Below are 14203 nucleotides of genomic sequence, written 5' to 3' on the forward strand. Positions count from 1 at the left end.
TTTAATAATAGTAATGATTTTTGTGAAACTTATCTAAAATAAATTTAGATATATTTTAATATTAAAATTAATTTAGATATATTTATGAAAAATTATAAAATATTATAGGTCTTGCGTGTAAAGAAATGTTGAGTTGAAAAAAATTTATAGATCTCACATGTAAAGAGATTTTAAGTTAAGATGAATTTAATGATTTGGAAGTTAAGAGTTTGGTATTTGGATATTAGACTTAACTTAAAATTAGACTGAATTAAGTTGATCTCAATTCAATTTAAGTATTAAACGGTGCCTAAATCAGTTGAATTGGACTAAAAAAAGTCATTTAAGTAAGAATATGAGTTGCAATAAATCTAAACATTTCTCCATCTTTGACTAGACAATGTTCATAGCCAAAACATATTTTATTCTAAGATATTATCTCTAATTATTAATTAACATGGTCAACAATAATATTAATTAATTGATTTTGTGCATAGTTATTAATATTGCTATCTCTAATTATTAATTAATATATGAAAAAAAGTTAAAAATATTATTTTTAAAAAAATAATACAATATTAATATTTTGTCTAGTATATCGATAATTCAATGTGGTGTTATATGTTGAATGCTTTTGGTTTTAGGCAAAACATGTAACTTTAGGTAAATTTTGCCTTTGGCTTTGGCTAGACCATTGCCAATACTCTTACTTTTCTACTCGGGTTATTATGTGAAAATAATTATTAATTTTAAAATTTATTCTATTTTTAATTTTATTTATAACTTAATTAATTATAAAGTTGCATGAAGATGACTTTCGATTACTAAGATACATGAAAGAAAATAAGGTATTTTTACTTTTAAAATTCTATAGTTTTTAAAAGGAAAATGTTGTATGCCGTCCAGCTTTGTCCCCTCAATTTGATTGTTCATGTATTAATTTTTTTTTTTAAGTTAATAGTTAAAGAAGTGACTTTTAGTGTATTAATATATTTTTTATATTTTTTAAAAATATTTAAAGATATTTAAAAAATATGAAAAGGAAAAGAAAATATATATATATATATATATATAATTTGTACTAATGGGTATACTCAATGGTCAAAGCTAGATGTCACACTGGCATCACTCATTTTAAAATCATTTTATGACCTAATTTTACGTGATGCAACGAAAACAAAAGCACTCTAATGTCTTTTTTATTCCTCGAGGGGTAGATATTGTAACTCATTGTAGCATTGTCGAATAATACAAGTCCACTTTATACTATCTTTTTCTGTAAATTATTCTATTTATAAATTAAATATTATCGTGTCGGCAATACCAAATATATATCTGCTTCGTTCAGAAAGAGATTTTTTAAAGATTGAGTAGTAAAATTATAAATTACATCATTTTGATTCATCTTAGCAAAGAAGCGGCAAAAGCAAATATAAATCAAGTGAATAACCAGCTTAGATCTATAAAAGAGGTTTAATCGGTTAATTAAATGTGATAACCTAAGCCTAATTAGTATTGAGCTAGAAACTAATTTTCTTCCTTGAAGTTGATCTTTCTTGGCCTCTTGAGCTATAATTCCAAGAATCTAGTAAGCGAGGAAGAATAAAGTAGGACTGTTCATCAGGATTCCCGAGCTGGAACCCGGGTATACTCAAATAGGAATGCAGATTTTAAAATTAGGCCGGAACTCGGTTATTCGGGTTTCGGACCGAGTCGGAAAAAAATTCGACCCGAATGAACATGCCTAGATGTTAAGGCAGTAGCAACAGCACCGGTGCATTCAAACCATTCAAAGAAAAGGCTATGCGTAGAAGGAGAATATAATTCAGGAGAATCGTCTGTAAACATCTAGAAGGATATTGTTATAACCAAAAGAATGAGCTGGCATTGTAATTCTGACAATTCTGTTATGACCAAGAGGTCTATATATTGTAGTGCGATGCACACTGAGAAAATATAGAAAATAGAAGAAATTATTTCACTGCATTCTTTCGCTCTTAGAATATTTCACAAACACTTGGTGCTCTGCACCTCTTTAACTTTATCACTAGAGCAAAGTTCATCTTAGGGTGTTATAAGAAATTATAATGTTTTTTCTTCTTTTGATAAATATTTTTCTGTTTTTAGACAGCCTTGTACAGTGTACTTGTTAGAAATACGTTCATGTATTAGAATTTAATAGAGCCTATGTAATTATACTGCTCGCAGGAACCTAGATCATGGATACAAGTTATTGCTTTTAAGATTGCTGAACATTCATTTGGGATATATGGGCTTTAATGACTTTTGAATTTGGAAAATAATAGTAAAGCTCCTCAAAGTTATAACTCAAAGTTATCGTTCAAATATTTTAATTTTTCTTACTTAATAATTAAATAAATTATTATTGAAGTTGTATATTTTTTCCTTTAATAACCAGGGATGTTAAAAAAATTTTGAAAAAAAAAATTGTAATGCACTAGGGGTACACGCACCCAGCAATAACTGTCGGGCAGCCCGTTAGCACCATTATTTGATTTTTACATGGCTGGCGATGTCACTTTGGTTCATGAACAAGACGCACGAGTTACAATATTGATATTCAATTATATAAATATTACCCACTCTCTTTAAAAAAAATACAATTAATTATAAAAGGGACATTATTTTTTTATATATGGATTCCAGGTTTTGCACAATTTTTTTGAAAGAAGTGTGTAAAATTTACAGACCCTATAACCATGTATAAATCATTTCATTTGCTCCAAAATGTCATTCTCAACTCCTTTACTTCTTATTGAAATTTCATAAACCTAAACAAGAACTAAACTAAATGGTAAATATGATATAAAATGCCAATTTCAGCATGGTGTTGATTTGTCCGGTTTGTATTCGCAATCTATCTCAACTCATCTCAATCCATCTCAACTCATCTCATTATTATTCATTAACTTTAACTCACAAATCTCACTGATATTCACAACTTATTTCATTATTATTCATAATTCATCTAAACTCATCTTCGAATCCAAACGACATTAATATATAATGATCTTGATGGTTGAACAGTATCACTACAACTTTTTGATAGTTTGAATGTTTCAATTTTAACGGTTGGTGGTATAAAATGTAAATTAACGGCTTGTAGCTGAAAACAAAAAAAAAATATATGTAATATTTTATTTTCCCAATTTGGGATTGTATTTTTTTTTTTAAAAAAAGGAACATACTTTCAAAATCCTCTAATTACTAAGGCCTCGTTTGTTTTCACAGATAAGATAAGATGAGTTGAGATTAAAATTAAAAAGTTGAATAAAATATTGTTAGAATATATTTTTTAATATTATTTTTGTTTTAGGAGTTGAAAAGGTTGAATTGTTTATTTTATTTTGTATTAGAAGTTGGAAAAGTTGTAATGATTAGATGAGATGAAATGAGATGTTTTCTGAAAACAAACGAGCTCTAAGACGAGATCAGATGAGATGAGATGAGTTTAGATTAAAATTAAAAAGTTAAATAAAATATTATTAGAATATATTTTTTAATATTATTTTTTGTTTTTAGATTTGAAAAAGTTGAATTGTTTATTTTATTTTGTATGAGGATTTGAGAAAGTTGTAATGATAATATGAGATGAGATAAGATATTTTCTGAAAACAAACAAGACCATAGTGTTTTATTACTTAGTACAAAAATCGACATATTGCACTCTTAGACTATAAAAAAGTTATCACGTGCACCAATTTATAAGATCCAACTCATGTTAATATATTACCATTTCATGACCTATTTTGCATTCATCATAATGATTGGAATCAACCACGAATTGGTGTTATTTGTGAGTTTTGGTAAAGGACAATGATAAATGTACATTTCAAATATGCACACTAATGTAAATGACTTTTTTCTTTTTTCTTTTTTCTTTTAAGCTTTTTTAAACATCCTTAACCTTCAAGAAAAAATAAAAATAAATAAAAATTCATTAATAGTCACTTCCTTAATTATTAAAAAAATAAAAATAAAATATATGAATGGACACATTTGAAAGTCATACTAGCATTTTCCTTTAATAAATGAACCATGTATATATAATGCATTATCCCTTTTGAAAATTTGGAGTGTAAATCAGTACTACCATCAAGTACATGATATATATAATGCATTATCCCTTTTGAAAATTTGGAGTGTAAATCAATACTACCATACTACCATCAAGTACATGATATATATAATGCATTATCCCTTTTGAAAATTTGGAGTGTAAATCAATACTACCATCAAGTACATGATGGATAGTGAAAAATTAATACATCATTTCTCTCATATTTGTCTTTTCTTATGTATTTGTTATAATTTATCATAAATTTAAGAGCGGGTTTGAGTTGAGTTGAGTCTCACTACTATTCATAAATTTCAACTCACAAATCTCACTACTATTCACAAACTATCTCAAATAATCTCATCCCATCCCATCCCATCTTTCAATCCAAACGAGACCTAAAGTGTTAAGTAGTACCAGTTTTCATTTAATTTCGAGTACTCTTTTTCCCTTCTTATTATATATCCCACATTAATTAAATTAAAAGAAGATAAGAATCTTATTTATAGCACTGCCACTTATTAACCGAGTACATGATCAATAAAAGAACTGTTGTGCAAGGAACAGTACTAGCTATATACTCCATTACTGCCAATTCATGAATTGAACTACGATCGTACGTACTCATAATGATCATAAGGAAATCAATTACGTACGTACATACGTATTAGCTAGATGAAATATTGGCAGAGGGATATCTATATATCAATCACGAGATGGCATGCATGAGAAACTTCGATCAACACGGTGGCAAGTCTGGTGGTGGAGGTAAAATATGCGCTTCTGGACCTTTCCCATTTTTTACCACAAACGCGCGGAGCCATGCATGTCCATGCCCCATGTCATGTGCCGATCGAAATCGCAGTACTGCAGAAACGAAACTCCTAGATAATGACACAAAAAAGGAAACAATATATAATAACAATAACGTACAATGATAACAACGATCGTGATAATTATATCTATATCATGATGAAGAACAGATCAAAATTAGAAAGTGACAAACCAGGTTTTTGGCCTTGAATCTAATGGCAGTCCAGCCATTTATGGGGACAGCTATGGTGTTCATAAGAGGAGGGTCGACAAGATTATAACCCAAAGTAGGGTCCTTATCCTTGTCAAAGTTTCCCAGACCTAGTGATCGATCCAACAACGAAGAAATTACTGTATCCATGAAGATGCATTGGATGATCACTCCCAGCCACCCAATTCGTGCCCTGCAAAACAAGCTCCACATGAGTGATGTTAAACTCTAAGAGAAATGATACTTGCAGTCGTGAGTGTGCAAGTGCCGCAAAATTACTTTAAAAAAATAAATAAATACGGAATTTATATATAAAAAATTAATTTTTTAATAGTAGATTCTACTATTCTTCTAAATAACTGCACGACGTTTGCGCACTCAACGACTGTATATAATATTACTCATACTCCAATATCTTAACCTCTGCATCCCTCGTTTCGGGGTTTGTTAATACAACGGCAAGTCCTCCGCTGTGAAGTTAATGAACAACAATATTAATGGTGGGAAATGTGGAAAGCGAGTCCCAACACCACATTGACATGATAGTCGTAAGCTTGTAATATATCGATGAACGGGTTCACAAAGCTTATGTTGTTGACACTGGCTAGTCTCGTGCCATTAGGCCCTTGATATGAATTGTTTCAACATGGGAATGTGTTGATAGAAACTGTGTAAAGTAATTTCGAGCTTACATTTATTGGGACTTCGATGGGATGGTTTTCATCGGCTAAACTTCTAAGTCTAGCGGCGAAACCAACCAAGGCATTGGTGTTGATATAATAAGGAAGATGGGGAAAGGAAGGAGGCCGATCGATCGTGAAGATGGATTAGTATTGTATTGGAGAATAGCGGTGGTGGTTGTGTTGTTGAAAAGAGCTGCAGCCAAATTCGAGTATGCCCTAGTAGCCACGTATATGTAGGAGTGGTCAGGTTGCCTGTTAGCTTTCTGCTAAACGTCAATGTTTTGGCCAGGAGATATAGCGATGTAATGTGTCTTCAATGGCTTGGTGTAGTTACCATCTGTTCCGACAATGGTGACCTTGTGGCTGGCAACGGCAAAGAAGAGAATATCATGCAGTGCAGCGTTGATTATGCGGAGTAGATAAGTCTTGCCATGACCAACCTTTAGTTTGAACGATTCTACAAACAATGAATTGTATTTACATGATGAGTATATATAATTATAATGACAAAGAATTTGATGATCATGTCATGATGAGCTTGTTTTGGACTTGAGGCTACAGAGACATATATATATATATATATATATATATAGTGTGTGTGTGTGTGTATATATATATATATATATATATGTTCATTGATAGGTATATATCTGAGGCCGTTGATTTTCCATCATTTCAATTAATTAGCCAGTTCAAGTACCTTACTTCCAAGACTTAATTACAAATGGAAAATGATAGACATACAATTAGTCTACAACTAATTATATTTTACATGAACTCTAATTAAGATGAAATGTAGTCATGTAAAATTGTAATTATGTTTTAGTGAAATTGTATTATTACATTAGTTGATTTACAATAAGTTGTAAAAAAATTATAGGCGTACCTTAATTATACATGTGTCAACTTGACATCATAGTATATATATTATATGTTCATTGATATATATCTAGCTAGGTATCTGATCAGACCGTTCATTTTTTATCATTAATTTCATGATCAATCAAGCCAGATCATGAATTAGTACTTTACTAATTTTACGACCAAACTTACAAATTAATTAATACGTCAACTCAACATCATAGTATATAATATGTTCATTGATAGGTACGTGGGATCCCATATATAATTCTTGCATATTCATCGACTGGATTAATATAACAAGTTATAGTACTTTGTCATGTATAATGCAATAATTAATATGTGGGTACGTACTGCGTTAATAACGTGCGTTTTGTATGTAGATTTATAACTTACAAACAAGTTAACCCATTTTTTTTAAGTACATGACAAATATATAATTTATTAATTATTTCCCCTTCATACATCACTAAATAATATTAGAGAAAATATATTTACAATCGTAAATTGTGTAACCGCCACGTAATAATTTTGAAAAAAGTGAATAAAATATAAGATTCACATAAAAAATTAATTTTTTTTATAGTCTCACTCTTTTTTATAATGATTACACGACGTTTACGTACTTTACGATTGTCCATAAAATTGCTCATAATATTAAACTTAGTGACTGAACTTTTGAATCTCTAAAATTTTGTCCTTAGTTCTCGATCGATCACTTTGTGTATTTATTATATATATATATATATATTATATATATATATATATAACTCATCCTACAAAAATGTTTGTGCAAGAGAGGGTGCCTCTCTCAATATAAAGCCACTAGCAGGATCACTACTAGCCGATGTGGGACTATTCCGGCCCGCATACTCGACCCTCCCCTTGGGGGTCCCTTGCAGCGGCCCCACACGCCTACCAAACCAAGGGACCATTGCCAGGAGCAGTCCTACTACCCCTGGCAATATCGGTTTTGACTTTGATACCAATAAAGGTAGAACTCATCTTACAAAAGCGCTTGTGAAAGAGAGGGTGACTCTCTCAATATAAAGCCTATATATATATATATATAATATCTAAATCTAATCCAATGAGAGTGCTCGAGAGCAAAATATGCTCTCTCTTAGCTAAAAGTTAAATTCAATGAGTATTTAGCTATAAGAGAGTAAAATATGCTAACATTGGATTAGCCAAATTCTAAATATTTAGAATTTGGCTACAGTGACTGTCAAAAGTTTTTCCAAATTTGAAGGTTACTGTACATACATCAAATACATGTTTTATTAATTATTTCTCTTTTCCTTTCTTTCTATCACATATTTTATCACAATTGATATATTAATTTGAGTTAGTGATATATTAATTTAATAAGAATATGATTATTAAATAATATATAATAGGTAGAATAGTAAAATATGATAAAATAAAATAATTTAATAATAAAAAAATTAAATATTTTTGAAATTATTAGTTATTCATTACAATATAATGAATAAATATATAATCTAATGTGGAGATTTTATGTGAATAACTAAAATTAAATTCATCTTATATTATTTTATTATTATATAATGAAAAAATAGCTATTTCAATGTGGAGATTTATGTGAATGAAATAGTTAAAAATTAAATTTCTCTTATATTCATAAAAAATATCATTTAATTTTGACTATCCAATGAGAATGCTCTAAATATCGTTTCAAAAATCAATATTTCAGTGAAATTTAATTTCTTACATTTTCATAATTAAATAACTAGTTGTAATCATAAACTTGCAATATATATATACACACGCGTGTGTGTGGGTATATATATATATATATATATATATATATATGTATGAGAAATACTTTGGGTCTCGAAGCTGTGTCTCGAATCTTTTTTTTTTTTTTACTTAATGATTAAAGAAGTATTTTTTAATGATGTTGTGAATTTTTTATTTTTTTAAAAAATGTTTACGATGCTTAAAAAAATACATGAAAAAAAGAAAAAAAATAAAAAAATAAAATATACGTTCAGAACATATTTTTAAATTACTTTTTGATAGTTGTAACAGTTTTATATATATATATATATATTATATACAGGTTGAGTGCCTATCAATATAATTAAAATTAGAGAGGAAAAAATAAAAAAGAAAGAAAGAAAGATCCAATCCAACGTCAATAGAGAAGATCGATCTGTACCATATATATGCGTACGTAGTACACCTAAGATGATGGGAATCTGTGCATGAGGAAATCGCCGCACGAGGAAAAGGCCAGATAAGTGGCTCCAGTACCCTTTGGAGTCTTGGACAGACGACTATAGCACAGTGAACGCTTGCTTGCCGCCACTCACTATGAGCATGCCACCATAGGGTCCATTCCTTGATCTGTGGAAAGGAAAAAGCGGATGGGTGCCAAACGTATATTCGCACCGACCAATAAGAATATGCCACGTATTCAGATAAGACCCAACACTATAAGCATGGTCTTTAAAAAATTAAAATTAAAAACTAAAAATAAAAGAATATCAAAAAACTATTTTAGTATTTAACACCGTTGAAGACTGAAAAACTCATTTTTTTTTTAAACTTTTGCATAGATTCAAAAAATAATAATAATTAAACTAAGAAAAATTTTACCATAATTTAAAAAAACACCCTTCATAAAAGCTTTATTCAAATTTTTTTGTAAACGACCTTTCATTTTAAATTCCTTTTAAAAAAACTATACAAAATACGAAAACTTTTAACTGCTTAAAGATAGTTATATACGAACCGATCATATGAACAGTTGGAGGAAGAAGCAATTCATTGCAATCGAAAACGATGGTGAGATCTGACGACAATGTTGTCTACATCGTTGAGAAATGGTAAAAGAAAGAAATTGGCAGTGTACCAGCAATAAGCACTAAAAAATAAAAAATAAAACAATTACAAAGGAGTAGAAAACAAACACGAAAGAAGGTTGGCTTCATTAAGCAAGATTATCGAAGGAACACAAATTTTATTTACCTTTCAACCTGCATATTATTTTTTTGCGGCTTTCAGCGTGGTGGAGTGGAGCACAGATGGGTTTCGTCACGTAGATGGGTTCTATCGAGAGAAGTAATTTTGTGTTTAGCATCCCAGATTTTGGAAGAAGAATGAGAGGAAGAGAGAATGAGAGAGACGATTTTGTGTTTGGCTGATAAATGAACTCAGATTCGGAAGGAGAGATATAAGTGATTTTGTGTTTGGCTGAGACTTTAAATGAACTGGGAGGGAGGGGAAGAGAGATGAAGAGAAGTAATTCTTCTTATTATAAGATAAGATCTAGTGCATTTCACTTCATTTTACTCTCTCATGAAATGCCTACGTGGCATATTCCTATTGGCCCGTGCGAATACACATTAGACACCCATTCAGCCTAAAGCGCAACTCCTGTGGAAAATATAATCTTTGACTAAAATTGCCACTCGGTTGTATTGGACACTGTGATATATTCAGGAGTATCGTACGCCCATGGATTCCTCGACTATTTTACACCAATATGCTTGCAATATATATTTTTAAAGATATAAAATAAATAATAAAATTTATATCTTTTTATAAATTCAAGTTTTTAAAATAAATGATGATTTCATATGGTATTAGAGCAGAGATTCTGAGTTCGAACTGACCTAACTCTATACTATATCTCATTTAATTAAATATTACATATATTTGACCACCCATTAAGGAGAAGTTTGGTCCACACGTAAAAGGAAGTGTTAAGATATAATATAAATAATTAAATTTACCTCTTCTCATAAAATAAAACTTTTAGAATAAGTGATGATATCATACACATATAATATAATATTGTTTTTAATTTGGGAAAACTTCACTCTCACATACAAACACAGCAAATTAACAGGCCAGTAGTAGTACTGTACGTACCACATTAAACAACAAAATAAATGAACGTAGATCATGATCGATCAGTACTGATAATTACCAATGAATAGCTATATTGTATTTGCCGTTATATATTATGAACATCAACGATAATGGTATCTCCTCTCATGTGAACATGTAGTGTTGGTCCAGGAAATTCCCCATTTACTGTTAAGATGTTCTTTGTGCTGCACAGTCTCGTGTATGGAGTTTCTTCTACCTACAAGTAATATTTAACCAAATTATATAAAGATCGATCTCACACGTACACGTGTAGATTGATCAGATGGAAATCATTTATATATATATATATATATATATATATATATTGGAGATCAGACAGTGTAACTCAAATATCTTTAAGTCTATTAACATAATAGCCTTGATTTGACATATCTATCTCTCTTTATTTGCCTTTAGTGTGCATTGTGTGATTTATTTAGTTTCATATCAATTATATCATATAAGTTTTTTTTGTCTTTCTAAATTTACATAGTCACATGATTTTTTTAATTTATTTTTTCTCATTTGGGTCATTCACGACTTCATTGAGTTCCTTGCCTATCATCTGTACATAATCTTCCTTTACAATTTATGAGATGTTTTTAACCACATATTAATCAGTTAACTAGTTAGAAGTTTCAAAATAGTTTATCTAATGATTAAAACAAATCTGAAAAATTCTTGCATATGAGAGGTAGTAGATTTATCTAACTAGATGATTGATGAGATAATAGATTTATCTAACTAGATAATTGATGAGACGTTTCTAGCTAAAGAGATATAGAGGGTATGTGAAGAATTTATTTTCTTTTGTGAAGAATTTTATTTTCTTTTGTGAATAATTTATTAGTTATTCCCATGTTTTTTTTTTTGTTCACTTATTAATAGTAATATACAATATACAATAAAAATTTAACGACTTTTATATTATTAGATACTTTTTCAATTTTATTCTTGATCTATAAATTTTTCTTAAAGATTAAAAAAATGAATAAGCTGAGAACAATTGTATAATTTTATGACGTATAATTATTATTTTTATATAGTCACGTGCAAAAAACACATATTACTTATACTGATACATATTGCATACTTTGCCGATCGCCTCCTAGACACCAAATACTAATTCCGCCCCCTATATATATGGGATTGAGCGAGCACAAGGAAAACTTTTATAGAGATTGTGATGAGTATATCCACCGTTCCAAGGGACATGCTCTTAATCCAAGGCAAAGAGACTGGAGCAGATGCCAACCATGGCAATCCACAAAGGTTTAAGCTATGGACAATGCTATTCTGCTGCCTATCATTTATCGCTGGGCGTGCCGCCCAGTCTATTTTTTTTTGTTTTTTTGTTTTCATATTTTTTTAATACATTTTTATTTTTTAAAAAAGTAAAAAAATATACCAATACACTTAAAATTACTTCCTTAATCATTAAGTAAAAAATAATAATAATAAAAAAATAAAAAATGATTAATAGTCAAAACAAGTGAACAAATCAAGTGGACAAATAAACTTTTCTCTTAAACTATTCCTCCAACACTAGTTCCCAGTAAAACCTGAAGATCTTGGGATATGTCTCTTGTATTCACGAATAATTAATGTCTTGTAGGTGCCATTTTGAAGTTTTGAAAATCTTTGCACCTGTTTGGTTAGGAGAAAATAGCAAACTGTTTTACTTCATTCTCTGACTACTGGAAGCTATCGAGGAATAATACCGTTTGATTATTGTCCCACTGCTTGGCATTATGTGTGTGTAGTCATCATGATTCCCCTCTTGTTGATGTGGTCTTTTGACCCCCTTTTGCCCCCTGTTTTCCCTCTCTCTCTCTCTCTCTTTTTTCCTTATGTTTGAGTATTCACTGTACCGTAATTCACCGGGTGAAGTCTTGGGACAAGATGTTAACATTTACGTTTACTGCGTACCATTTAATCTGAAAAGTAATGATAAATATATAACACTTTATACAATATTTTTTACAATACATATTATAAAATAAGAGTATTTTTATAAAATGATGTTAATTTTATAAAGTATTTTATAAAAATATCATTAATTTTAAAATATTATTGTATAAAGTATTGTGTATTTATTATTTTTATAATCCGAATCCAACTGCTATTGAACGACAAGAATAGTGTAAGAACTTCAACTAAATTACCACAGAAAAGTAGGTCCAGCGACATTAGTCTGCTAACTTTCAAAGCAGATTGGATTCCAGTTCCCTACGGTAACGAGACACAAGTTTTCAGCTTTGGGACTTGCATGCGCCCCCCGTCCTTGTTTGGATATAGTATAGAGGAATACTATTTTTCAAATTTTTTTTTATGTGTTACGTATGAATCATTTGATAACATATCAAATGGATTATAAAAAGATGATTTTTTAAAAAAACATTGATAGTTAAAAAGATTCAATTTTTATTTTTCTATAGAATGTAATAATATTAGAGGTGTTGTGATATTATTTCAACAAACCCCAATCAATTTTCTCCTTAGAAATGTTTTTCTTCGTTGTGAATTTTTTCATTTCCGATCATGCCCGCGAACATATTATATTTTAATGATTGATTTATAGAGATATTTAGAGAATGCCACCCTTTGTTGATTTTTGCTCATAGAGAAAAACTTTTTTTTTTTTTTTTTTTTATTTTTTTTTCCTGCAATTTTTATTTATTTTTGTTAAATTCTCGTAGAGACAAACTTGACTGTTGCAAATGCAGGCTGCGACCATGTATAAAGGCCAAAATCTAATCATTTGAGCGGTGGCAGGAGATGGGTTTCACATTATATTCACATAATATATTTTATAATAAGGATGTTTTAGTAAAATGATATTATTTTTATAAATTAATTTACAAAACTAACATTTATTTTAAAATATTATAAAAAGTGACGTGTCTTTCTTTACCAAAGTACATGGATTTTATTCTTCCGCTTCAAAGAAACAAAACGAAGCTGAAATGAATGGACACGGAGGATGACAACTGTACCAACAAGCTGGTGAAGATGCAGAGGGACAAGTATGCAGTCATGTTGTTCAAATTGCATCCGTCTGTTTCATGTGCAGATGTAATAGAAAAAGCCTAGCACTTTTTTTTTTTTTTTTAATCAACTGATGTGTATAAAATGATTGGCAATATTATTTTTAATCTGATTTAATTTCAAGCGGTATAGTAGATTATAAAATTATTTTTATTAAAAATAAATCTAACGTATTATATAAAATCACGTCAGGTTGTAATTTTATTTTTATAAATTTTTCTTATATTTATAATTTTTTTATAAAAATATTAATTTTATATATTGCATTATAAGATATTTTATTATAAATGTTTAAAATGTATTTAATATACAACTAAGGTTATCTTGGATTTAATAGGTACCTTTGTTTTATAAAATATTCTTTTCACAAGTCACTATTTACCATCTTATACTTCACATTTTGTAAAAAATACTCATACATGATATATTTTATAAAAAACATTATATACTGTATAAAAAATTATAAATGTAGAATGTGTGATACAATAATTGATTTATAGTAAAACTCTTATTTTATTATCATATTGCCGAAAATCTAATGACACCTAATTTTTTGTCAAATGTAATTGTGTATGTCTATCCAAAACTCAGGTTGATTGAAAAAACAAGTAACAGCCAACTGCTTTA

The 14203-nt window shown here is 29.3% G+C and overlaps 1 pseudogene; it reads right to left on the minus strand.

Annotated features, from left to right (window-relative positions):
• Positions 1 to 4796: 4796 nt before the first annotated feature.
• LOC121255296 lies at positions 4797 to 7630 on the minus strand (annotated as a pseudogene).
• Positions 7631 to 14203: the final 6573 nt, after the last annotated feature.

This window comes from Juglans microcarpa x Juglans regia, chromosome 3D, assembly GCF_004785595.1.
Source record: "Juglans microcarpa x Juglans regia isolate MS1-56 chromosome 3D, Jm3101_v1.0, whole genome shotgun sequence".
Taxonomy (NCBI): Eukaryota; Viridiplantae; Streptophyta; class Magnoliopsida; order Fagales; family Juglandaceae; genus Juglans; species Juglans microcarpa x Juglans regia.